Here is a 27,568-nt window from a genome sequence, read left to right on the forward strand (position 1 = left end):
TTAGATCAATATTAAAATAAGTAAAACTATTTCTTGGGTAATGACTTTATAAATAGTTGATAAATTGAATTGAAATTTTAGGATATGGTGGCCTGAAAGACTAAACTAAAGAACAGAATTTTTGACCTGGAAGAAATATTAGGAAACAATGTAAAATTGCTCATTTTACAGATCAAGTGTATAAATTACAATGAGTTTCTTTGGTTTTATCAGTCAAATGTTTAGGAAGTGGAATAGCTTTTTTAATCCTGTCTATTTCTCATTATATAGAACCATACTATTTTACTTTAACATTACTAAAGAATAACAGTGAAAATCTGAGAGCTAATTTAATGAAGGTGTCAAAGTCCACTTACTAAATTAGAAAATAAATATAGACAAACAGCTGCTTTTTCCATCAAAATGAATTGATTTGTTAACAGGTTACCTTGGGAAACAAAGACAAAAGATTGTGACTCAAGACAAATATTTCTATAGTCAGATAGTGAGATTTGAAAAGGATCGATATTGTATTAATAAGAGATAGGAGAGATCCTTTCAAAAATGATGCAATTCTGATTCCTATTTAGCAAGGCAGTAAATGTTAGTGGGGTAATGAGTAACATCGGTATTTGGAATTCAAGAAGAAATGGGGTTATATACCATTTTGCTAGTTTTTCTTAGGACTATTTCTTGGTTGGCCTAATTTATGCCGCATAAGTAACTGGACACCTGGGAAACACAGTTCTCTAAATGCCCCACCCTCAGCATCTTATTTCCTTTCAGAGTTGGCAAATGGACACTGGAGAAAGTCTAAATCATTATGTTTCCATCTCTTTTCTCTTGATTCCCCCCCCCCTTCTAATATGTGAGTAAGTAAATTCATTATTATCTAGAACAGGTCACAATTAATTTCTCTTATAGTCCTAGGTCTAGCCCAATGTTTCTATACAGCCAACTAAAGAAGTTATCATTTACTTTCTCACCTTAGACATAGACAGCAAGGTAATATGGTGGATGAAGAATATAACATGCAAGTAATTGATCTCTCTCTCTCTCTCTCTCTCTCTCTCTCTCTCTCTCTCTCTCTCTCTCTCTCTCTCCCCCACCTCTGTCATATGATTTGTCCAATCAAATGGTTAGAAATTGACAGAACTAGCATTAAAACCAAAAAATTTCCACTCCTTGTTGTAGACACACTCCACACAACCCCACAGGTTCAGTTTAACAGTGCTTAAAGAATAACTCTTATGAAAAGTTGACCTCAGAGTCAGAAAGACCTGGATTAAATTTCTGCCTTTGACACATAGGACCTCTTAGTGTAGTTGAAAGCATTCTTAATGCAATGTCAGGAAGATCTGAATTTGAGTCCTACCTCAGACACTTATTAACTGTGTGACAGTCCCTGTATTTATTTAAGTTACTTAGCCTATCAGTACAATGATCTAAGACTTTAACATCCTTCTTGTTATAAATCTGTAATCTTATGATTCTCCTAACTATAAATTATAGAAAACCTTCTGATTTTTCTTGCTTGAAGGATATTCTGATATGAATTATATTAAGTTCATTTCTTATCCCAGTCCCTATCCCTCACATGGGCATAAATGGATGTATTAGAAAATGTCTGTTTGTTGCAAAATTACTAAAAGTTGTTTGCAGATGAAAAAAATTTCATGATTATTTGCTTTGGAAAGTTTCTACAACCTTATTCTTAAATGAATATTAGTAATCTTCAAATGTTAGAAATTGTACTTGGGAGGAAATTGAAGACAATTTAATTTTTGAGATGAGTAATTCAAGGTTCTAAAAAATTGAAATGGCTTTTTTTTTTTGTGGAGAGAAGTGTAGTGAAGTGCTTTCACAGGTGGAAAGCACTGGCCTTGAAATTATGAAATCCTGGATGAAAAACTTTCCTCATATATTTGCTAGCCACAATCCTGTAATTTAACCTTAATTTAAATGAGTTTCAGTTTGCTCACCTGTGAAATAGTTACAACACTGCTTACAAGAGCCGTTGTGAGAATCAAATTAAAGTCCTTAGGAATAGGACATAGCTAGAAATATACCCACTATTCTTATCACACAATATCACAACAATAACTGCTCTTAGAAAATTTTAGAAGTATTTTTTATGGTAGATGGTGGTCTTTTCCATTCATGGGAGTTACTAATAAGGTCAAGGTAATCTATGAAGTTTAGTTTGATGTATTTATTTCCTGATGTGGTCATCTCATAACTCAAGACTGTGACAAAAATAATATCTATACCGATTACTTCATATACCATTTTATTTGGTTTATGAAAAACATTTTCCTGCACCATTCTTTAAGAAAGCAATGCCATATAGCCTTCAGGACTCCAGAGGAGGAAGCTCAATTATTTTTGAGGTCATTAGAAACAGGATATAATTTTTATTGCTGTTGTTGGTTTTGGTGTGTTTTAAAGGTTTTTTTTGTTTTTTTTAAGCTGAAATATGTAAATTCCCTTAAAACCAACAAGCAAACAAAACCTATTTTTCTATTTTAACCTTAACATCATTATGAGGTTAAGGAGGTAACAGAACTCAGATCAAATAAAATCTAGATCCCAAGGGAAAACGACCGACCTCAGAATTCAAAGGGGGAGGGGAGTGGAAAAGAGTAGACCTTGCACTTTTCCTTAAGCAATAATTTCCTGACTGTATACCATTATGTTTCGCATGTGTTGTTAAACTTTAGTAATATTTTTTTTTTCTTTCATTCTCGTAGCCCTTAAACCACTTCCTATCCAGGAGGCAGAGTTCTGCGGCAGTGAAACTCTTTAAGCAGAGCAACCACTCAGAGGGAAGGAACAGGGAGGGAGATGGAAATATTTCCTTTTTCAGATTTTTTTTTTCCTTTAAAAGAGATAAAGGAAAAGGGGAGGGGGAGGACACAGAGACTAAGGTTGCAAAGAACAGAGTGAGACAAAGAGCAGGAATTTGATTGGAACGGAACCCCTCTAGTTCCCTCCTTGTGGATGCAAACATTGAAGCTCTTTGAGCTGGTGCTTTGCTCGCAGAGATCATCAGGGTGGAAAGAAGCAGCAGCCTTCGTTGGCAGAAATGGCTCCTGCCCAGAACACATTCCACTTGGGCAGGGTTGAATGCTAGTGGGACACAGAGTCCAGAGGGATCCACACACACCCTAAGCCCGGAGATGGCTTCTGCGGCTGCCACTGGCAGCTGCTGACCCAAAGTGCGCCTCAGTCAAGTCAGGGGCTCCCACCTCTAGGGGGCTGGTATGCAAATTGGATACGTCAGATGGAGGAGGCGTGACACTCCAGGGTTGAGTGGCAGCGGCTCTAGGACGCAAGGGGGGAGAAGCAGCTTGGTTCAGTGACTGAGACAAACTGGAGGTGAGAGGAGCTGGTGCTGTCCGCGGAGCCGCTGGTGCTGAACCACTGGACGCACTACCTTCCTGGTGCTCCTGAGCCCCAGAGACAACGCCCTCCTTGCACCTTGAGGAACCTATCTCCCTGGCACATCCCGATCAACTTCATAAGGCAGAAAATTGTATCGGACCTGGGAGACTTCTCAGTTCATCACCTGAACGGCTGTTCAGGAGCTTCATTGGGAATTTCTATAGTTTTCGACCAAACTGCTTTAATCTCTTCCCCCCCCCCCCCCAGCAGATACGGGTCCGTTGCTTTTTTTCTTTTTAAATTGTATTTATATATGCACGACAATTAGGTGCGACGACAACAACAAAAAATTTCCTTGAAGACTTTTATTACTGTTAATTTTAGGTAAGTAAACCTATTTTAATGCAAATTACTATATTAAATGGGGAGGACAGCCAGAACATACACTTAAAAAAACAACTATAAAGTTGTGAACTATAAGTCTTAGTCTTGGATGATTGCAGAGGGAGTATTTGGGGAGGACAGTATTTAGGGATCATCATTATTATCTGCAGCAGCATTATTATTTTTGCTGTTGTAAGAGGATCTAGTGACATTAATCAAACAATGAAAGCTGAGAAGTTCAAGGCTTTCTGCATTTGTAAAGTTAGTATCATCATGTTTCCTCTTGCTTTTTAAATGAAAATATTTGTCAAACACCACTTCCACCATAGCACATGAGACAGGCACTGCCTTGGGTAAGCAATGAAGGAAATGTTAGCAAAAGGCATTAAATGAATCAACCAACAAGTTGTTCTAAAGAAATGTCACCTTAAAATGTTATTTATGTTCAACGAGCAAGTTTCTGCTAATAAATATTAGCTCTGGGATCTATAGGATCTATCTTGAAAGTGCAAGTGAGCACTTGAAAGGCTTTAAAGCTAAGGAACAGGGGAGAATATCTCATATACTTGACTGGGTGCTTATAGGTGTGCTGTAAATCCAAATAAAAAAAAAAACTTGGGAAACAACCTCTTGAGGACTCCCTACTCCAAGGTCAATATGGGTTTGAGAGTTAGGGGTTGTTTGTTCTGCTATTGACTGGTGAATGTCAGGCCTTCCCCCTGGCTAGTACAAAATGTAAATGGGGAGTTCTGATTTAATAATACTGTATTAGCTTGTATTATAGTCACTGCTGCTGCTGGTAATTGAATGGAACTAGGAAGCGTGGGCTGAAAAAAATGTCTCGCTATTTCAGCAGTGTTTAACCTTTTGCATGCTCAATACAGAGCTTATCTCCACTTAGGGGATTTGCTATGGAAAATGTGTTCCTTTTGTAACTTGGCAGTGTGTTCTGAGTATCTATAGAGTGGATTTCTATGAGGGGAAAAACACTGAACAGGCAGTTTCATCTAATAGCAAGAGCTAGTGTAAGGGCAGAATTAAACCAGAGCCCTCTATTTCCTAATACTATGCATGGCTTTATTTGGATGGGAAGATGGGTTTGCATCAGGAATAGAACTCAGATCTATCCATTACCTATCTATAATGCAATTACATCAGATGAACTATGGATAATGATTGGAAATAATACAGGGGTAAAGCAACCAAGTAAACAAAGACCTTAAATTTAAACTATAACAAGATTAGTGATAAAAATTCTGCTTTTTGGTCTTCAGATAACATTTATTTGTTTGTGAGTATTTTGTGTGTGTGTGTGTGTGTGTGTGTGTGTGTGTGTTGTATGAAATGCATAAGTGTAAGATGCCTGTTCAGTCCTTGTTCATGCTTGCTTTTCTTAATATTTCAGAAATATTCAAGTTTAAAGTAAAAATATGATGACTTATGCACATCTTTGAAGACTGATTTATTTTTTTTTGTTTAGATAGATATGTGACTCTAACCTTAGTTTTTTTAAATAATTATTTTTTTCCTCTTGTTAACTGCACAGACAACTATCTGTGCTGAAGTTCTTTGAGATTATATGGAATTAGAATGATACATGAGCTAAATAGGTTTATGTACATAATGTGTATGCATTTCCATAAAGTTTTGTTAAAATACTAACATTTAACTGATTATAATTAAAGTATGCAAACTGCTTTGTATTAAAGTGGTTGCTGTTGTTGGCATCATTTAACCACAATTATGAGAGGGAGAAAAGATGGCTAGATCTGGAGGTTTATATTGCAAGCAAAGGGAATTCCTCTTTTTTTAAACATTAAGATTTTTAAAACTCATTTTAAAACATGTAAGCATTCATGATGAAGTACTCTCTATAAAACTTTGAAACTTGAGAAATTCCTTGTGCTTATTTGTAACTTTAAATCACTTTGCAATGTGATTTTTGACATAAAAAATTTGTTTGGGGATATAAATCATCAAATAACATAACTGAGTTTAAGTAATTTGATAGCTTTGTTTAAGTAGAGAATCTTTAATCTCATTTTGCATAATCACATATATGCTTGCATGTTAAAGTCTCAAAATCTTTAGTCAAAGTTCAATACTGTCACAATTTATTGCTTATGAAATTAAAACCCAACAATGTCACTAGAGTTGATGTAATTGAGACTAAAATACATTCACAAATTTATTATTTCTAAATATTTTCATATTCACTAATTAGGTGAATTTTACTGTTTTACCATTTAATCCACAAAGGAAGGGTTTAGGCTTGTTTCCCCATGTTCAAATTCACAATTGAATGGAGGGAAAATTACCTCATTAATATAAAATGTAAAGTATCCAGTTCTGGAAATCCAAATGATATTTAAATGTTGTTGCACATCATGACTTCCTTGTGGCTTTTAGTAGGAAGAATGATAGTCTACTTTAATCATACTAAGATTTTTCTTTTAAGAAATATGTTTCCATTGGAATTAGAAATTGTGGGTTTAAAATTCCAAGATTCTTTTTTCATTAATACAGAATTCTTTTCATATCCTACTAGACCAAAGGATCCATGAGGGCAGGAGTTTCATGATGTTTGAACTAGGCATCTCCGAAAGCACTTGAAAGTTTTCCACAGAGTAACTTCTTAATAAAGGATTATTGAATTGTATTTGATGAATTGATATATTAAAGGAATTTGTTTCATTAATAAGGCAGAAATATGGAGAAAACTTTGGTTTAAATGCAATGTCTATTTTCCAAAATAATTCTGATCTGCCCCAGCTTTTTGTCAGTTTTAGTCCTGACTCTTGTGAGACAATGGAAAATTTGAAACTAAATTTTCTTTCTAGATTATTTTTCTTAGAAATAGTCATGCATGCTTTCTTTGAATATTTGACAATTTGTGAAAGTTTTAGCTTCTTATTGTAAAGATGATATAAAAAATCTTTAGTGTTGATTTCATGTTGAATTCTTTTTGTCATATTTATTAGAATTAGATTTCTTAAAAACTGTTGGAATTGGCATCATTCAAATCCTTTTGGTCAATGAGTTTTCCTATCACCAGAATGAAGGGTTTGATATTGTTAGCCATTAAATTCCTTTTAATTTCTTGATCCATGGCTGAAATACAAAATTCAGCACCCAATGTAGTATCTAACATGGCTCCTGTAAAGAAAGGTCTTTGTAAACCCAGGATTTATACATGAGTGTGAGGTTTTTGTCATTTACTGTGATTATTAAATATGAAATAAATCAAAACTTTTTAACTAAATATTTTTATAAATTTGGATCACTATATTAGCATATTGTTCAATTATTTAAGTGGGTTCATGAGTTGCAGCATAACTCCCCTGTATTCTTCCTTATTTCAATCACACAAGAAAAAGATAACTTAAACATATTTCATTGATTGGCAAAATTCTAAAGACATATACATTATTAACAGCAAACTCTGACAATTGTTGATTCCACAGTAGAACCAAAGTCTTTGGTTCTCATTTTACCAAGCAGCCTTAATTACCTGTGATTCAACACTTTTAGTGACCCTTGGGTATTAATCAAACAGAGGTGTGAAGTGATATCCCTTTGGACTCCTCTTATTTTCCAGTTGTCTGTTATTCCCTAGCAAGTGAATTGGTCCCTTTGAGCTTTATAAAATCTTGGTGTCTAATAGGTTAATATCATTAAAATTAAAGAGTTTATGTATTTAATATATCAACTCTTATAGTGTTTCATAAAATAAATTCACCAAAACATGCATTCCATATCAATCTAAATCATGGTAGAATGCAATAACTAATCATTGGCACAAACATTGAAGGTTTTTCTTCACATTGTTTTATGGAGGAATTTATTGAATATCTATGCAATGGAGGGAATAAGAGTAATATATAATCTAGAAGAGTGGATAATGCACACATCAGAGATGGTCTATTGCGTTATTAAAATTAACACATTCACCTTCCCAATTGTGTTTTACTGAGATTAGCAATAAAACTTGTTGACTAAATATGATTTCATTTCAATGGGGGGGCAGAAGAGAAATATACTAAATATCAGAGGGGGAAGAACAGAATTAAATTTATTTATGTACATATATATATATGATATATATATAAAAATGAACAATACAGAAAATTGATATCTCACTTGTATATAATCAAGAAATTATTCATTTGATCCCCAAAATTCTATTATTCTAGTAATCAAAAATATGGGAGAGAGAGAGAGAGAGAGAGAGAGAGAGAGAGAGAGAGAGAGAGAAAGAGAGAGAAGACAGAGTCAGAGACAGACAGAAACAGAGAGGGCGAGGGAGGGAGGAATATATATCTCTTTTCTAATTAACCACATTCTAACTATACTATAATCCTCATGAGATTTTAAATTTCTTTTTTGCATCCCCATTAAAGTTTATAGGTACTGTGTATGCTAGGTACTCAGTGAATTATTGTTGGGTAAAAAAGTTCTTCCAAACTAGAAAGGATATCATAAATCATAGCATTGTGTGTGTTGAATTTACCTTTTGTTAACATTGTGAGTCATGCATAATAGCAATTTTAACTTTTTTCAATTTTTAACTTCTTGCTTTTTATTTAAAGACAAATAATTAATATTAACTTAATGGAGCTTCTGCTATTGAATTAAGTATTTCTCTAACTCTCAGTTGTTTCATGTAATCATTTTCATGTCAATACAAATAATGTTCTTCTATATCTTAACCGTTTCATAATAGAGTTAGTCTACGAATTTCAAGTGCACTCTAGAAAGTCTGGAAAGCATCTCTATTTTAGTCCATTGATTTTTACTTTCAATTCTTCCTTGCAGAAGACAATTAAGAGATTATTTTCCTGTTAGTGTTTCTGTTTATTCTGTTTATTCCAGTGTCATATTGCAGTATGGTAAACACTATTCAAGAGTTCATAATATCAAAATTATACTTAGAAGGTTGGATCATTGACTCCAGGTTCCCAATGCTAATTATCTGAACCAAATATAAGTAATCTGTCTCTGTCTCTGTCTCTGTCTCTGTCTCTGTCTCTGTCTCTCTCTCTATATCTATCTATCTATCTATCTATCTATCTATCTATCTATCTATCTATCTATCTATTTATCTCTCTTACTCTTCAAGAAGATAATTTAATCACAGGTCCCTACACATACACAGCAGATGCTTAATACATGCTGATTTGATTAAAGTGAATTGAATCTTTTAAATATAAGTAAGTTAGGGCTATCTTCATTAAACATATTAAGCAGACAATTTGCACCACTAAATGATAGCCCAAATGAAGGCTTTGTCTTGAACCATGGGGCATATATATTTGATTTCTCTCTAGGAATTATTGATCTACACTAATCTTTAGACTGCCCAAAATATGTGATTGGGCAGGACACCTCTCTTCCTTTTGAGAGGTTGTTTGGTATAATACATCAATAGATATTGATTAAAGGTTTATTATATTCTAGACTCTATGTGGGACAGTGGTGATATAAGTACAATGAATGAAACTATCCCTACTGGTCTGGGTAGGAAGTCATACACATTCACATATACATATAAACACCCACACATAAAATATCTATTATCTATGTATATATCAGGAGTAACTAGGAGGCATGATGGATAGAACACTAAACCTAGAGCTAGAAAGATCTGAATTCAAATCTGTCCTTTGATATTTTCTAGCTGTGTTACACTCCACAATTCATTTAACTTGGTTTTCTTATCTATAAAATGAACTGGAGAAGGAAACGGCAAATTGCTTCAGGTTTTTTTGCCAAGAAAATTACAAATGGACTCACAAAGAGTTGGACATGTCTCAAAAACACCTGAAAAGAACAAGGCATATAAGATATCATCAATATAAATTAATATAAAGTTAACACAAATTTATTCAATATGGTTAGATACAAAGTTGTTTAGAAGAAAGGGAGCTATCAGCTGTGGGTAACAGAAAAAGATGCTTGCAAAAAAAGATGCTTGTCTGAGTTGCATATGAAAGGAATGGAAAGACTATTTGAAACAATGGTAAAAGAGGAAGAGTATTTGTGATATGTGGGATAGAGAGTTTAAATGCATAGAGAGATTTAGTTATCTATATCCAGAATCATAAGGCAAGGATTTGATTCCTGCCTTTAACAATTCATTTTCATAAAATAGGCCATTACTTCTTAAATTCAGTGTCTTCATTTTTTCCAATGTAGATAACATTTATACTAGCTAACTTATGGGACTGTTCTTAAGGAAAGTACTTTGTGAACTTTAAAGTGCTATATTAATGTAGCTTATTCATAATTTTATTGGGAAACAGCTAGTGGATTGCTAGTAACTACTTTTACCTCAATCACAATAGAGTTCAACAGATTACATGAAACTTTCACAGCTTTTTTATTGTCTTGTGTATCTGATAAAAAGATGACAATTATTGAACTGAACTAGAATTTTGTTTTCTTGTATCCAGGCAGTCCTGTACAGTATAATTTAGACATCCAATTAAATTTCTTACCAAATTTCACCTCCGGGAATTATACTTGTTTGCAAGTTTCCCCTTGGTACTCCCCTAGCTTAATGTGAATGAGTCCACCAAGTCATTATATCTAAACAACTAATAATAGAGGAGCAGAATGGCATAATGGAATGAGTGCTGATCCTAAAGTTGAGCTTGTCAAAAACCAATTGCATAAGACAATTTATCTTACTGAACCTCAATTTCCTCACTTGAAAAGTGAGGATAATAAACCTGAAACAGATTATATCACAGGTTGTTGTAATGTAAATACACTATGCTTTTAAAACACTACAAAATTATTATTTATTATAAAGTCATTACTCTCTTAAAAGTATTTGAAAAAAACTGCTGCTGGGACTGCATCATGTAATATGGTGCTTATAAGGTTGGCTTCTTTGTAGCTAAAGTGATATTTTATTTAGTCATTTTCATATTTGGAAATTGTAGGTGTAGTCAACTGATTAGAAAGGGTTAAATATGAATCTTGGCTGGTAAGCTAATACTTATTGCCTGAAGTGGGTTGAAGTTCACCATTTATTTGCATTTGAATTTGGTGCCCAGCAGAGCTTTTTAGTAAGACCTTGAAAAAGAATCCATGTATAATAAAGTACTTCAGAAGTCCTAGAATATATTAGGACAACGTTCTGAAGCACAAGTCCAAGACTTTAGCTTTTCTATAAGAGCATTTTTATTTTGAAATATATTTATTAAGTCAATAAATGAAAAATAGCCTTCAGTTCTATGTTAGTTCATATTTGTTATGTTATAAATGGAATGTTAATACAGAAATGTTAATATAGAAAATTTCTTCTGGGAAAAGCTGAGTCAATTACTATGATTGGTTTGCCTATTATAATAAGAGTATATATATAAATGGATAGATGAAAGATTTGTTAGGTTTATGACCCTCTCAATTTTGTCAATTGAAACAATTTTAAAAGAAAATTAGACAAATAGAAATTTGGAAACTTTCATCACTATAATACTTAGCAATTAAAAACTTCAATTGCATCATATTTCTTAATATTCACTTACCAGTGAAATACTTTTGATGCAGCTGTGACTACAATCAATTATATTGAAAAAACATTTTAAAGTGGGGCAGAGCACAAGAGATTTCTCTCTGCCCCACTGAGAAATTTTACAGTGATGTAGTTTTTTTTATAAGGATTTGGAATCTATCATATGATATCTTTGAGGTGTAGTAAACTTAAACGAACTGAGATTCATTCAGGATTTTTTGTTTGTTTTTTCTAGCTGATATGGTAGCAAGTTTTTAATTAGACTTTACATGAAAAATGTGTTTATTATAGGTGTATGAATGAGTGCCATACAGTAGAAAAGAAAAAAAATGGTTTCACAAATGGAAGACTATCTATATTTAGACATTAGGGATATGAAAACAAAACCTTTCATTAATAATCCAGACCAAGAAGCATATTTTAAGCACCCACTGTGTGATAAATACATGTGATATATTGGTGATACAAACCAACAAACAGAACAGCTCTTGTCTGAAGGAACTTTCTTTCTATTGAGGAAAAAAGCCTGTACACAGATAAAATTACTTCAAGTATATTTACCACATAAATATAAAACAACTTTGGGGAGGGGAGAGCACTAACAACTAGAATACAAGAAACCTCCTTGAGACTTGTCTGATTAAGATTTGTGATTGGAGTAGCAGCTTGAAATTTATCCTTTATTTAAAAAGGTCAAGGGTAGGTAATTAGGAGGATTGGGATAACATAGCACTGGAAATTAAGACATAACCTTCTAAGGAAATTTAGAAAAGAGAAGGGGGTAAATTGGTCAAACATTTGTTAAGGGCTTACATATGTCGACAATAGTTCCTATTCTCAAGAATTTTATGGTCCAGAGAGGGAGAAAACATTCGAACAACTATGCACCGAAAAATAATATGAAGGATAAATCTGGGTGAGGGGTGGTTTAAAGGCACTGGGATTAAAGGGGAGCTAGCAAATTTTCCTGTAGAAAGTGTTATTTTAGCTTGGAGTCAAATGAAGCCTGGGGGGTCGTGGTAAAGTATTAGATTCAAATTGAACAGAAACAGAAATAGCCTCCACATTCTGCTTATACTACAGACCACTGGGACAGAAAGAGGAAAGAGAAGAGGACTTAAGAAAAAAGATCATTCATGGAGACATGAAATAGTAGCAAGCATATGCTAAAATTGCCATTGTTAAAAGTATAGCAGATTTTTTTTTTTGCTTGTCTTAGTGATAATGTCCCAAAGATGCTAGGAACAGATGTTTTTAGTACTATAATACTGTTTGTTAATTCATTAACTAAATACTAAAAAAAACCCACTTTCTATGCCCCTATGTGCAAGATATTATATTATGCATGATAAATAATACAGAGAGAAATGTAATATAGTCCCCATGCACATGGAGTTTATAGTCAGTTACAATGTTTGGATTAGTAGATACCTTAACCCCCAATTGATCCTTAACTAAAACAACACATTTAAATCTTACATTTAGAGCTCATTATACTCACTAATTGCTGCCTTAGTTATAATTTTTAATATTATCAAAATATATGCTTTTTGCCTTCTGTTTTTGCAATTTCTGGTTCTATATGTTCACCTATTTAGTATTCTACTCTTGATATCTTTGGGACCGCTACACCCTGACTTTAGCACTTCCTACTGAGTAATTGTTAGACTGCTGTTAGGAAATAATTTTTCTTCTAGTCTTTCTCCTGCCACCTCAAATCATGACTTTGTGTTTAAGCTATTACAACCTTCCTATGTGCGTCTCCAGTACTAGTATATATGCTCTTTGAAAATGTCTATCTCTGACTATTTGTTTTCCCTTATAGTTATATGTTCTAATGAAATATTCCAGTTTTACTAATTTGGAAAAAGTTTGACAATTAAATTTATTGCCTCTTCACCATTAATTATGAATATGTACTCTTTAAATTCAGTATTACTATATATCAGAAAATTTAAAACTATAAGAATCAAAGCACCTTATATGGAAATTAATAAAACATAATAATAGGTGTGTGTACAAGAAAGGGAAATGTGGTAAAGTATAAAGTTTGTTGCATTTGGAGTCAGTAGAGGCCTGGATCTAAATACTGCTATACTTTAATAGCTGCATTTTGATAACAAGTTATTTAACTTCTCTGATCCTCGTTTGCTTTTTCTTTGTTCATCCTTCTTCTTGAAGAGAACCAATGACGTCAGGAGGGTGATGTCTTGATTTGTGAGTTAATTGATTTTAGTGAGGCAGAGTTGTGCAAAGTCATCAACCCTACTCTCTCCCTAAGAGACAGCATAGTCCAGGGCACGATATAGATCAGGATGACTAGTGATAGCCCCAGATTCAGGCAGAGACCTTGGCTTTTTTAATCTAGGTCTTTCCCAGATTTCATTCACTCAATCAGTAGTTAAAATGAAGTAAAAACTGAAGCAAAAGATGGCCTACTTTACCTTTACAAAAGAATCAGGTTGTTGTTGTTTTTCCTTTGATCTTGATGTCTTGTCTTGTAAGTGAATTGGATTTAAATGAGTCAGAGATGTGCAAAGTCATCAACTTTACTCTTTCCTCCAGAGTCATCAGAGTCCAGTGGCAAGACATAGGTCAGGAAAATTGGCAATGGTTCCAGATGCAGGGGGAGATTGGTATTTCCAAGAGAAGGTATTCCCCCTCATTTATTTGCTAATTGTAGAGTTCATACTAGATTATATCTAAAATTATCTCCAACTTCAAATCTTTGATTCACTGCTTTATGGGAAAGTTGCTTAAAATCTCTGATCTTCTTTCTTCATTTGTAAAATGGAGATCATACCCAAATTTCCCATCAAATAGGGCTATTTTGATAGTTAAATAAGATCATATGTGTCAAATGCTGTGAAAACCTGGAAGCACTAAAAATTTCAATTATTATCTTCTTTAGGATTTAGAGTTACAATTGATTACATTGGTAGCATTTATTCACTTAATTAGGGTCACCAATGGAGTGAAACAAGGAGGAATCCTTGCTCCCATACTTTTTAGCATGATGCTTTCAACCATGTTATCAAATGTTTTCACTGAGAATGAACATGGCATCAAAGTGAATTACTTTACTGATGTCAAATTATTCAACTTAAAAAGACTACAAGCCAAAACCCAAGTGGAGGGAGTGTTGGTGCATGATCTTCTGTTTGCAGATGACTGTGCCCTCCATGCAGCTTCTGAAGCTGAGTTGCAACAAAGTATGGATTAATTCTCTGCTGCTTGTGCTAATTTTGGTCTAACAATCAATACCAAGAAAACACAGGTGCTCCATCAGCCAGCACCATACTATCCATATGTGGAACCACTGATTACAGCAAATGCAGAAGTTTTGAATACTGTGAACAAGCTCACTTATCTTGGCAGTGTCCTTTCCAGGGACGTACACACAATGAGGTTGACACTCTCATTGCCAGAGTTAGCTCAGTGTTTGGGAGGCTCTAAAAAAAAGTATGGGAGAGGAGGTATTAGACTTACTACCTAACTAAAGGTCTGCTGTCCTTATTCTATATGCCTGTGAAACTTGGGCACTATGTCATGAAGCAGAATTGCTTCCATTTAAATAATCTTAGGAAGATTCGTTTGCATAGTTCCCACCGCTTCTGCTGGTAGTTCCTTAGTCCACTGGGAGTATCCATGTACAAAGTTTTCAGAAACACAAAGATGAATGCAAAGGAAGAGCTGATGTTGCCATTTCCTCCTCCAACTGTATTTACAGATGAAGAACAGAAGCAACCAGAGTTAAGTGACTTGCCCAACATCACACAGGTACTACTTGTCTGAAACCAGCTTTTAACTTAGGAAGATGAGTCTTCCTTACTTGAGTAATGGTACATTATCTATTGTACCAATCAACTGCTCAAGGGTAGAACATAGCTTCTTAATTCCATGTTCAGTGTGCCATTTGCTCCATCTTGTCCGCTTATATGTAAGCAAGAAATAGATGGAAAAGTATAACAGAAATGGAACCTAGCATTTTTAACAGTTTGTGCTTCCATGATTTTTTTCTATTACTTCTTTTGAAGAAAACAGTACATTGGCTGGTTTCTGTCACTCTTCATATTCTAATGATTGTGATGAACTTCTAAGGCTGGGTTTAGATTTATATAAGCTTCTCCAAGTCATTTTTGGATTTTTAGATTATTGATTGATGATAACATTTTGAAATATCAATCTAGAGGAAAATAATAGCTCAGTAGAAATAGGATTGTTGTGGGGTTTTAGATCATGTATTCAAATCCTCAAAATCTACCTTTGCCATCTATTACAGCAAAGCATGTGATACATTTCAGGAGTTTCCTAATATTAGTTAAGTGACTGACTGTGTTATTTTGGGGAAGTCATTCACCTTTCTAGATCAGAATTTATCCATCTTTAAATGAAAGAATTGACTAAATGACCTCTGAGCTCCCTTCTATAGAATTAACTCCTGATGTTAGTATCTAGAAAACTCTGATTCATGGACGATAATTAGAAACTGTGAGGAATGAATTAATTTTATTCCAATCAGTATTAATATTAATAAGAATCCAAAGAGCAATTCTTAGTATTATACTTGTGTATCAATTATTTAGCTATAGTCACTACTTATTATGATGCTCACATTTTTAACCACAGGAAGCTAGCTAAAGGACCTCCACCCTTTCTGCCCAAAGTTACAAAGATGACCTAATGATATAGAAATTTCCCTAGCTATTTTTCATTGTTACTCCTATGGCATTATTCTGTTTGGGAAACAGACCTATGGACACTTGAGCAATAGTACCTGACCAATGAATAATTCTTCCTTTTCATTGTTAAAGTTAGCTGTAACTCTTTTGCTCAACATGGGGCCAGAGGATGATCATCAGCTCTCATCATCTTTGGACATCTACTGATTATTGTCTGTAAACATTAAGCCAAGATTCTCCTGGAAGGTCAAGCTATAGATCTATCAACCAATGAGGTCATATTTTTACAGTATCTTTTCCATAACTTCTGAGTATCAAACTCTGTAAAACTAAGGTCTGACAACAGGGGGTATCTCAGATAATAATAAGAAGAAAGGTTCCATTCATTGATGGGGGTCTGGTCCTTTTAATAAATTTTCATTGGGGCTCTAGCTCACTTTCTTTTATTGTAGATTGAACAATTGTAGATCCCACAAAAGAAAACTTAATATAAACTTTCCAAATATAGTTATAAAAAGTCAACATTTTCTTATTCATTTTGCACTTCTTCCATCCCTCCAAATATAGAAAACATTTTAAGATCAGTCTTTAGGCTTCTGTTATTTTCCTAAACCCTCTTTCTCTCCCAGAGTTTTCACTTTTTTTTTTTTTAGATTCAGCCATTTATACTGTTATCACTCCCAAATTTATACTCATGAGCTTCTGGCTTCATAGAATTTCCTTCTGATGGTCTGCTATCACCAATCACTATATGCTCTATTCTTTCTATATTCTTTCTCATAGATTAGATTTATAAAAAACATTAGAATCATGAAATTAGAATTTATCTTAGTGTTCATCTAGTCCAATTTCCTTCCTCTCATATGCTACTTTCCCTAGTTACAAAGTCTCAAAATTTGTTATCTACATCTGAGGGATTTGTTTTCCTCAGAGAGGTTTCTTATCTCCTTTTCCATCTGGCCAATTCTGCTTTTGCTTTGAAAGCATTCTTCTCCTTAATAACTTCTTGAACTGTTTTATCCATTTGACCTATGCTGGTTATTTTCTTTAGTATTTTTTTGGATCTCCTTGACTAAGCTGCTGACTTTTTTCCTCATGCTTTTTCCTGCATCTCTCTCATTTCTTTTCCCAATTTTTCTTCTATCTCCTTTGCTTGAATTTCAAAATCTTTTTCGAGCTCTGTCATGGCCTGAGCCCAACTTCTGTTTTTCTTGGAGTCTTTAGATGTAGGAGCTTGTACTTCCTCATCTTCAGATTAAGTATTTTGATCCTTCATAGACAATGTATTTCTCAGTGGTGTTCCTCCTTTTTCTCTGTTTACTCATTTCTCCAGGCTGTGACTAGTTTTGGGGTACTTCCTGAACTTTTGAGGATCATTGGGACATGCCCCCCCCCCACCAAGGATCTCCCTGTGTGAAGCTTTGACTGCCTTCCTGGTCTGTGAATGACCACAAGCACACCCCTCTGTCATGGGGCTGAGGTGAGGGAGGGGCCTCTGTTCTATGGGGGCCTAGACTGAAATCAGGTGGTCTGTGGTCAGAGCCCCACAGTCCTGTTGCAGGTACAGAGGACAAACCTCGGAAGTCTCCCCTACCTTCAGTGTGTTGAGCACTCAGTGCTCAGTTGCTTGGAGGCTCCTGCCTGCTGGCTCCACTCCTGCTTACATTTCCTAGATCTGGGTTGGCCCTACTGCTGCACTAACCTCTCTGACTGCAGCAACCTCCCTAAGGACATGGGCTCTACATGCTTGCTCTGGCAGAGGTTCCCCCCCCCCCCACTGATCCTCCAAGTTGTACTTGATGCTCCCCAGGGTGTAAATCGGGAAATTCCCCTGCTGTGAGTCATGGCTCCCAGGCACCCTGAGGTTGCCTATGAGAGGCTGAAGTTTCTTTACTCTGGTGGGCTGTCACTCTAACCCCTTGGAATGGAGCCTTTCAACTATTTTCCAGGTTACCTTAGTATGGGGAATTGCCTCACTGGATCTTTCTATGGGTTCTGTCTCTTGAAAATTTAGTTAGAGTCATAATTTTAAGGTTTTTTTGAAATATTATGACAGAACACCTAGGAGAAGCTCTTCTCCTGCCCCCATCTTGGCTCTACCCCCCATCAAATTAACATATTCTTTTAAGTAGAGTAAAATAAGATGCATATTTATGTATATCTTTTTATCATAACAGCCCTCTTCAAAAATAATTCATTAGTCATGGTCTCCTGTCTATTGATGCAACTTGATTTCATTATTAATTAACTTGGTTTTTGTTCTCACTTTACTCATGACCATTTATACAATAAGAATTATAGCTATTTACAGATGAAAGGAACCTAAGAGATCATCTTATCCTCTTGCCTCATTTTATTGATGAAGAAACCAAAGCCTAGAGAGATTGACTTAAGTCTAAAGTTAACTTAAAAGTTAGGCCTCTATTCTTTTAAAAATATATCTGTTATTTCTGACTTTATGCCAAAAAATCCAGATTTCCTCTTTCAGTCTTTTCTTTATGCTTTTCTTCCCTGGAAAGTCAGATCAATTCTCCTTTGCCTGGTGAAATCCTAAACACCCTTATAGATCCAACTCAAATCCTACCCTCTATGAACTTTTCTTTGCATTCTTCAGTCTTCAAAGACCTACGTCCTTAAAATAATCTGACAGCAGTTATAGTAGGGGATACATATACACACACATATACCTCCATATAGTATACACATGTATACACATTTACATGCAGATATATATATATATATATATATATAAATTCTGTATGTGAAGAATATTAAACTATCCATGTACACATATATAATTTAGTATTTAGAAATATTCCATTTCTCATTCTTTACTGTTTTTGTTTATATCTTAACTTCCACTAGATAGATAGATAGAAAGAACATTGTTATTAATTACAATTATTGTGCAGAGGACATGAGATTCATGTCCAAGTTGTTAAGATAACCCATGTCTTCAAGCAGTTTACAGTGAAATGGAAAAAGACAAAAGAGAAGCAGACAAAAAGTGATAGTACAAGTGAAATTGCAACATGGCATGGGACATATCAAGTTTGGGGGTAGAAGCTGGGCATCATTAAGCAAAACCAGAGCTATCTGAGTTGAAGGAAGACTTCATTGGTCAAGAACAGCTAAATGGCTCAGTGGATAGAGAACTGGCCTTGGAATCAGGATGACAGGAGTTTGAATCTAGCTTCAGACCCTTGACCCTTACTAATTGTGTGACCTTGGGCAAGTTACTTAACCCTGTTTACCTCCCATCCAGGGCCATGTTCTGTCATCCTGATTTGTATCTGGTCACTGGACCCAACTGAGATGGCTCTGGAGAAGAAAGTGGGACTGGTGACTTAGCACAGCAGCCCCTCACTCAAATCCAATTCAAGTACTTGTCATGGTATCACCTCCCTAATGTCATGATCTTCTTTGAAATGAAGGACAAATTTTGGATGAGCAATAGAGTCATAGGTATCTATGCAAAGAAAAGGTTACTCATTGGTCAGATACTGACCATATATTTCACTATGCTTAACAGAGTAGATTAAGAAGAGTCAATGGAAAATGAAAAGGACCAGACAAGAAAGAAGTTCTTATAGGATTATAGATATGAAATGTGAAAGAATGGAGTAGAGAAAGTGGAAATTAGGGATAAACTCTCCCCAAAATAAAATTGACAGGATTTGTTGATCCCTGAATATAAGGTATGAATAAATGACATGAGTTAAATATAACTAACCCATTTTGAAGCTGTGTAACTAGAGAAAAATAATAACTTTTGAAGAAGAACATGACATCAGGGAGGTGATGCCATGACAAGCACATTAATTGGATTTGAGTAAGGGGATACTGTGGTAAGTCATAAGCTTCATTTTCTACTCTAGAATTATGTAAGGCCAATGGCCAGATGTGAATCAGGACAACTGGAGATGTCCCTGGATGCAAGTGACTTGCCCAGAGTCTCCACAGTTAGTAAATGTCTGAGACCAGAATGGAACTCTGGTCCTTCTGACTTCAAGGTCAGTGTTCTCTCCACTGTGCCACCTAGCTGCCCAAAGATTACTGGACATTGTTGATTATTTTAGATTCATATGATGATGTTTGCCCCTCATTTTGGAAGAAGGCATGACATCAGGGAAGGTGATACCATGACAAGCACATGAATTGGATTTGAGTGAGGTGGGGCTGTGCTGTCATCAGTCTCACTTTCTCCTCTATAGTCATCTGGATCCAGTGGCCAGAAATGAATTAGGACGATTGGAAATAGTCCTGGATGTGAAGCAATCAGGGTTAAGTGACTTGCACAAGGTCACACAATAAGTACCAAATGTCTGAGGCTAGATTAAACTCCCATCTTCCTGACTCCAAGGCCACCTAGATGTCCCAAAGGAAAAGTAGTTTATGAGAGGAAGGAAATAGGACTAGACGGTTTCTAAGATGAGTTCTAAGTCCACAACTACTGTGTTGTAATTCTAACCTATGATAGAGGAATTAGTTTTGGGGATAAATAAGCAATCCAGAATAGAGTATTTATTTTTGATGATAGATCATCAGAAAGAAATTCTAGGAAGAGCGGAATAGGGATAAGGTAAAAATGATGGTCAAAGCAATAAATTTTTAAAGGCAGGGACCATGTCTTAGACCTCCCTTCTCCCCCATTACACAACACACTGTATAAGGTAGATACTGTAGAGATTATTTTAATATACATTTTATAGATTAGGAATAAAGTTCATGTTTATCTAGCATGTAAGACTCTTAGGCGAGATTTGGATCTGAATCTCCTCCAATCTATTCCAACTGAGTTGGATGATGAAAACCTGTTCCAATTGAATTGGACGATGAAAAAAATCTTTACATGAAACATTTATTAAGCTGAATTCATGTGATCTAGGAAATGGAAATACAGTTATGGCAAATAAATTCAAGGAAATTTACTGAGTGCCTACTAGATCCCAGACACTGTGCCAAAGAAAGACAAAAAAACCCAAATCAAACCAAAAACCAAAAACCAAAGTAAAGCAAAAATTCCAAAGCCATCAAGGAAGTAGGAGGAGCTCAATATTGAATGAAGGAGATAACATGTAAGCAACTATGTATAAACCAGATATGAGCAGGCTAAAATGGAAACAATTTCAACAAGAAGACACTGGCATTATAGAGAGTGGGACATTAGCTAAGACTTGCAGGAAATTCTTTTTCTCGAAAGACAAAAGTGAGAGTTCTGAGGAATAATTTATTCATTTCCTTTTTTTGGAAGAAAAATTCTACAGTTTAAAAAATTAAAGTGACCATTTTCATGCATTATGGCATCTGATTAGGGTTATGGTTTTTTCATAGCATAATTTAACAATTAAAAACATTTGATTAAGCTGATTTTTCCTAGAAAAGTTCTTAGCAATAAATTTCACATACTTAAGTATTGACATCTCATTGATATACATATGTTTGTAATGGAGAGGAAAATTGATTGCTAAATTCAGACATTAGAGATGGGTAACACTAAAACTGAACATTGGTCTTGTGAATTGTTTATATTCATTCTCAACACACAGAGCATCTATTTTGCATTCTACTCTTGCCTTTGACCCAGCCCATCCATGTAAACCTAGGCAAGTCACTTAATCTCTCAGTGCCTCATACAACTTCCTAAAAATGACAAATTTCAAAGCAGGCTCTTATATGTACTGATAGGGTAAATTTCCTCAGTGTATACACCTCATTCCAATGCAATTATAGTTCTGCTTCCAGATAGGAAAAATAAAGTCCTAAAATATTTTTTTTTTCTTTCTAGATTGATTGTTTTCTTTTATTATTTTGCACAATAAAATAGTTTATTCCATGTTTTGGGAATTTAGTAAAAATCCCTTTTCACAATTTAGGGGCATTCTGAGTGAAATATTAACTTTCATAAACAACAAGGTCTATATTATACAATTTTTCTGAAAGATCAGTTACACATAATGAATTTTAGGTCTAAGTTTTGTTTATTGGGGGAAGTATAATCACACTGAAAAACATCTCTTTTTTTTCTAATTTATTCACTACTATAAAAAGTTGTTTGAAAGCTATTTGAAGTCCATATACATTCACATTTGAATTAATTAACTTAGCATTTTCCTCCTGGATTACATGATATGAATTGCCATGCAACATTTAAGTGTAACCTTGATTTGTAGATTTGCTTATAGAAATTCACATTGGCTAAATGCTTCTGCTCTCACAGTTCATCATTTTTCTTTACTATTTGACTGTTGATAACAGTAATAGCTAACATTGGCAAGTTTATCTAGGCAAAGCAGCCTTAACTAAAGGAATTGCTGTTTCAAGTTATATCTAGTAAAATGGCATTTTGACAAAAATGTAAGTGTTTGAATCCACCAGATAGCATAAAACAACAAAGACCCTCTTGGTTTGTTTTTTTTACTGAGGGGAAGTTACTGATACAAGGCAACAATTCCTTCTTTCCATGTGATCTGTGGAAATCTAAATTTTTCATCCCAATGACTTAATAACTGAAGTCTTAAAGATCCAATCACTTGTATTGTTTAAACATTTTAACTAGTGCTATACATGCATGCATTTAAACTTAAAAAAAGCAATTTTTGAAATGAAACTAGTGGTCTGTGTAGATTATGTTGTGCATTTGAATAGTTTAAAATTCTGGACAACTTCAAGTGTGAACTGCTTTTATTTTCTCTAAAATTTTAGTGCTTACAAATCTCTATCTTTTATACTCTCAATTTGATAAATTGACATCTTTTTGTATCATCAAATTCATTTATCCCAGATGCTCAGGCTTTAATAGAGAAAGGAAGGAAAAGAAAACTGAACAACAGCAACAAGAACAAACTGACTGCTTTTTTGTTTTGTTCACAGGCTTGAAAAACTGGTTGTGTTAGTGCAGTCATTTAAATGCCCTCCTTTCCCAGAGAGGATGACATCATAGAAGGGCTTAAGGGAAAAGAAAAGAAAAAAGAAAAAGTGTTAATTAGAATCCACTAATATTATTCCCTTATATGTAACCTTTATGCATTTAACACAGCTGATTGGATTAAAATAGAAAGAATAGCTTGAAAAAACTTGGGGAAATGGGGCCATTTTGATTCATTAAATATTTTCTTGTGCATATCTATGTCTGTGTGTGTGTGTGTGTGTGTGTGTATTTGAAAACTTTAATTAAGTAGGATACAAAATTTTATAGAGGAGAAAAGGGCTTATTAACAAATGCTTCCTAAATGTCCCTAGCTTCATAATTGTGAAGCATGTTGTTGTTGTTTTAAGAAAGCATAGAAATTCCCTAACTAAACATTTCTTTGTATTTCCCTCTTTGGCAAAATGGCCTGTTTTGCCCATTTTTCTTGAGGTTTGGGGGAAGCCAAAAGCCTGTCTGTCCTTCATTTTGTTTCTCTGTCTATGGGCAAGTGCTATGGCTTAATTGAGAATGACTGCGGTACTGCTGTGTGACCAGCTGTGAAAACGGCTAGAACAGGACTGGACACATCATTAATTATATATGTTTTGCTGAACATCTCAGTGAGGTTTATAACTGCTTAAAATCAGTAGGGGGAGTCCAAGAAAGCAATACAAATATATCCTATATGTTTTCCTTTTCATGTAATTGCAGAAAATAAAGACAACTTTTAACAACCTAATAAGGTTTTTTTTTTTTTAATTTTGTTTCATTTATTTATTTGAAAATAATGAAACACTGCATCTTTGGGCAGATTAACCTCTCTGAATGACAGTTTTCTCTGTTAATTTATTAGCAGATTGGATGAGATGCTTTTTAAGGATCTTCTTATGCTCTGACATTCTGGGATTCTGGATTTTTAACAATGGTTATATATCTGATACTGCCCCATATAGGAAACAATTCTTTCTTTTATTTCTTCCCTCAAGTGCCAAACACACAAACTCAATAAATGTTGACCAACTGATTAGACATGCTCAAAATCAAACTTTTAGACAAAACAACTTCTCCAAATGTAAAAGTGACCACCACCAATCATATTGACACTGGAGCAGATTGACTACCCATGTAGATTTTTTCTGGGGTAAGGTGTGACTTAACTGTTCTCCCTACTGAAAATTCTTTGTTCTGTTGAACAAAGCTCCACCTTTCCATCCCTTCTCAAAGGGCTTGGATCCTCTGTCCTCAGACAATACTGTACAATAATGAGTTGTTTTTAGTTATTTGTGTCCAGACAAGAGAAATGTTTCTCTATCTTATAATTTTGAAATAGGTGACAATTTCAGGCAATTTACACTGAATGTTTGCTTTGCTATGTTTCTGTAGCTTTAGAAATGCAATATAAAAGCTCTGATACTAGGATAATCTCTCCAATTTTCTTTATGTTTATACTTTCAAATTTCTTTTTGATATCATAGGGATTGTGGGTAGCAACTTATGGATTGGAATGAAAGCTTTCTCTCTTGGGCATCAAATGTTAAACAGTGATGCTCTTGATAAGGAATCTCATATTTTAATATGAATGTCAACTCATATTTTCACAATAGCTGTCCAAGTCTCACAGTACCTAGCACTAAGTAGAATTTTTTTTTCCTTTTTACATGATGAAAACTTTGGAACTAAATATATCTGTCCATATGAAATAGATTCTGTGCACATTTTTTCATGAGAACAATTTGTAGCAGATAAGCTTTAAACTGATATGCTGGCAATTTCAAGTTGTAATCAATACTTTATTCCATATAATAATGCTGATGTTATTTATTGGTTTACCAATGATCCAAATATGAATGTCTTTAAGTGAGCAGTGTCTTCAGAGATGAATTTCAAACACTTGGAAAATTATTTTTACAATGTGAATTACTTGAAGGCAAAAACAATTTTCCCCCTTTTATACTCCCCCACTCTAGTCCTTAACATTATGCTTCTTTTAGTTATTGATTCAGAAATAGAAGCAATCAGGAAAAGATTCTTATAAGCAGTGGAATATACATTGACATTTTCTAGAAGCTTAGGGTTTTTTAAATGAAGAGAAGAGGAGGGTCTGTATTTCAGGAATGAGATAAAAACTGCACAAAGACATGGAAAGAATTTACAGAATGCAAGGTGTAGGGAGAAGCATGTGACTTAGAAGACAGACAAAATGGAAAGAAATAAATGTGAATAAACCAGGAAAAGTAAGTTTGAGTCAAATTGTGAAAGAACTTTAAATGCAAAGTTGAATGAGTTTGTCAAGCACATGGAAATATACAATTTATATGTCTACTTCCATATTCTGTATAGTTTGTATTTTGTCTTCAGATCCCACAAATCTTAAGAAGTCATATGACTTTTTTATCATTAAATGCTCATAGGCATAACAATTTGGAAAACTACTTGTCTCTCATTTATATTTCTGTGACTACAGTATATTCTTTTTTTTCTGTTTGAGGAAGGGGTTGGCATTAATTCCCTATAATGAGCATGAAAAATATATTCCTTTCTCACTAGTGGTAAAACTTGAATATTTCACATCCTAAATTAATGGACAGTGTTTTGGTTTAATAATCACATTTACTTCATCTTCTAGTAGTCCAGGCCAATATTTATTTTCAAAGTTCTTTGACTCTAACATTGAGAATTTATAGGTTTCATGCAAGAATAACTTTTTTTGTTTTCTATTGGATTTTAATTCTAAATCATCTGATTGCAGTTGGACCATTTGATTTCCTGTCTGGTTACCATCATCTTCACAGTTGTACATGTTCACATCATCACAATTATTTTTAACTTTTCATTCTCCGTCATTCCTTATATTCAATCTACTGTCAAATTCTATCTCCATTATCTATCTTCACTCTTCCCCAGTCTTTCTGTGCACAGAGTCACTTTTATTTTGACCCTTATTGTTTCCAGTCTATACTATTGCATCAGCCTCCTAATTAGTCTCTCTATTTACTCTCAATCTCTCTACTCTCTAATTAGGCTTCCTCCCAGTTGCCAAAAGAATATTGTTCAAGTACAGGCCTATCCATATCATTCTTCTATTCAAGGACCTTCAGGCTCTCTAAAGTTCTAGGCAGAAATATCATGCTTTCCAATTCTCTGGGGTTATTTAGAAAGCCTTTACAATTGGGTTTCACCCTTTTATTTCTAACTCATTTCTGATTATTCCTGTTAAATGTGTTGAATATTCTCTAGCTTCTTACTGTACTCTATAAACAACTTTTCATCTTCTACCTCTGTGACTATATATATATATATATATATATATATATACTGCTCTCCATGTATATGTTTAACATCATTGGTTGAATGTCTATACAATGTAATGCAATATATCATTTCTCTCAGGGTTATGTCGATACCTATTCAATCTTCTCCAATGTGCTCTCAAACTAGCAAGTCTGTAAAAACACTGCCACGTGGCTCTATAAAAATCTCTTAGGGTCTTAGAGGCAATCCCCTGGATGGAAAATACACTACTCATTCTCATAACTATCTTTTGAAATCTTAATTATGTATTTCTATCTGCACAACTACTTAAATGATGACTTTCATTGTTCTGACATTTCTGTCATATTTTGGTTTACTTGGGAAAGATACTGAAGTGATTTGCTATTTCCCTCAGCAGCTCATTTTATTAATAAGGAAACTGACACAATAAATGATTTGCCCAGTGTTCCATTGCTTCTAAGTGTCAAAGGTCAGATTTGAACTCAGGAAGGTGAGTTTTCCTCACTCCAGGTCCATAACTCAACTCCACCTAGCTACCTAATGATAATTTTAGACCTGAAAAATAGTAATATACTTGTTAATAAGACAAAATAAATAATATATTCATATACTAAAACATATAAATAATAATATGTTTCACCAAACATATATTTAATTCACACTCTCTTATCCATACATTCAGTGCCTATGAGGAAGAGTGAGTACAAACAAACAAAAAAGGATTGGAAAGTACATTAAAGAGAAAAATTCATGTCAAAAGGATAACTTGCAAGTCTGTATAAAGACAAAGTTTTCTCAATGAGTATTTTCCAAATCAATAAGATCATAGGACATGTTCAAACGAAGGAAGAAGCCAAAAGGGGGTATTTTCTGTAACTTCTCAATGCTAGTGCTTTTCCTCTGAGATTGCTTAGAATTTATATCAGATGTGTAAAGTTGCCTGGGACCATATTTTGTGTTTCTTTTTATCTCCAATACTCATCCTAAAATCTGTCAAACAGTAAGTACTTAATATATGCTTATTTACTTGACTTGATTTGATATCATCTGTCTATTCAAGAACATCTGTGCAACAAAAATTTGCTTTCTCATCACTGTACTAATTTACATTTAATAAGGACATTGATTTACTGATTGAATGATAATTTTTAAGTTGATCCTCACTGCTCTTCAAACAGGTGAAACTTTTCTTTCTCTTTTCTTCTATTCTCTTCTCTTCTGTGTGTCTTATTCTATTTGAAAATAATTTATGAATTTATTTTACCAGTTTTTATTAAAACAGTGTTTTTACTGCTTCTTTTAGGTATTATGATATTTATTCATAAGTGTAGTAATAACTTGCATCCTTTAATACTAGGCAGAACTTTTACGTATATGTAAAAGATTTTTGTGTCTTTTACCACTAAACTTTTCCACATGAATAGTGCAATATTT

General features: G+C 34.2%; 1 protein-coding gene across 1 annotated transcript in view; it reads left to right on the forward strand.

Annotated features, from left to right (window-relative positions):
* The first annotated feature begins 3,661 nt into the window (after positions 1–3,661).
* Positions 3,662–27,568, forward strand: part of FSTL5 (follistatin like 5) — a 1,020,077-nt gene continuing 996,170 nt past the window's right edge. The window contains exon 1 of the mRNA XM_074227423.1: positions 3,662–3,747. The gene's annotated coding sequence lies outside the window, so the exon portion shown is untranslated. The remainder of the gene's footprint in view (positions 3,748–27,568) is intronic.

The sequence above is a fragment of the Macrotis lagotis genome, chromosome 3 (assembly GCF_037893015.1).
Source record: "Macrotis lagotis isolate mMagLag1 chromosome 3, bilby.v1.9.chrom.fasta, whole genome shotgun sequence".
Classification (NCBI taxonomy): domain Eukaryota; kingdom Metazoa; phylum Chordata; class Mammalia; order Peramelemorphia; family Peramelidae; genus Macrotis; species Macrotis lagotis.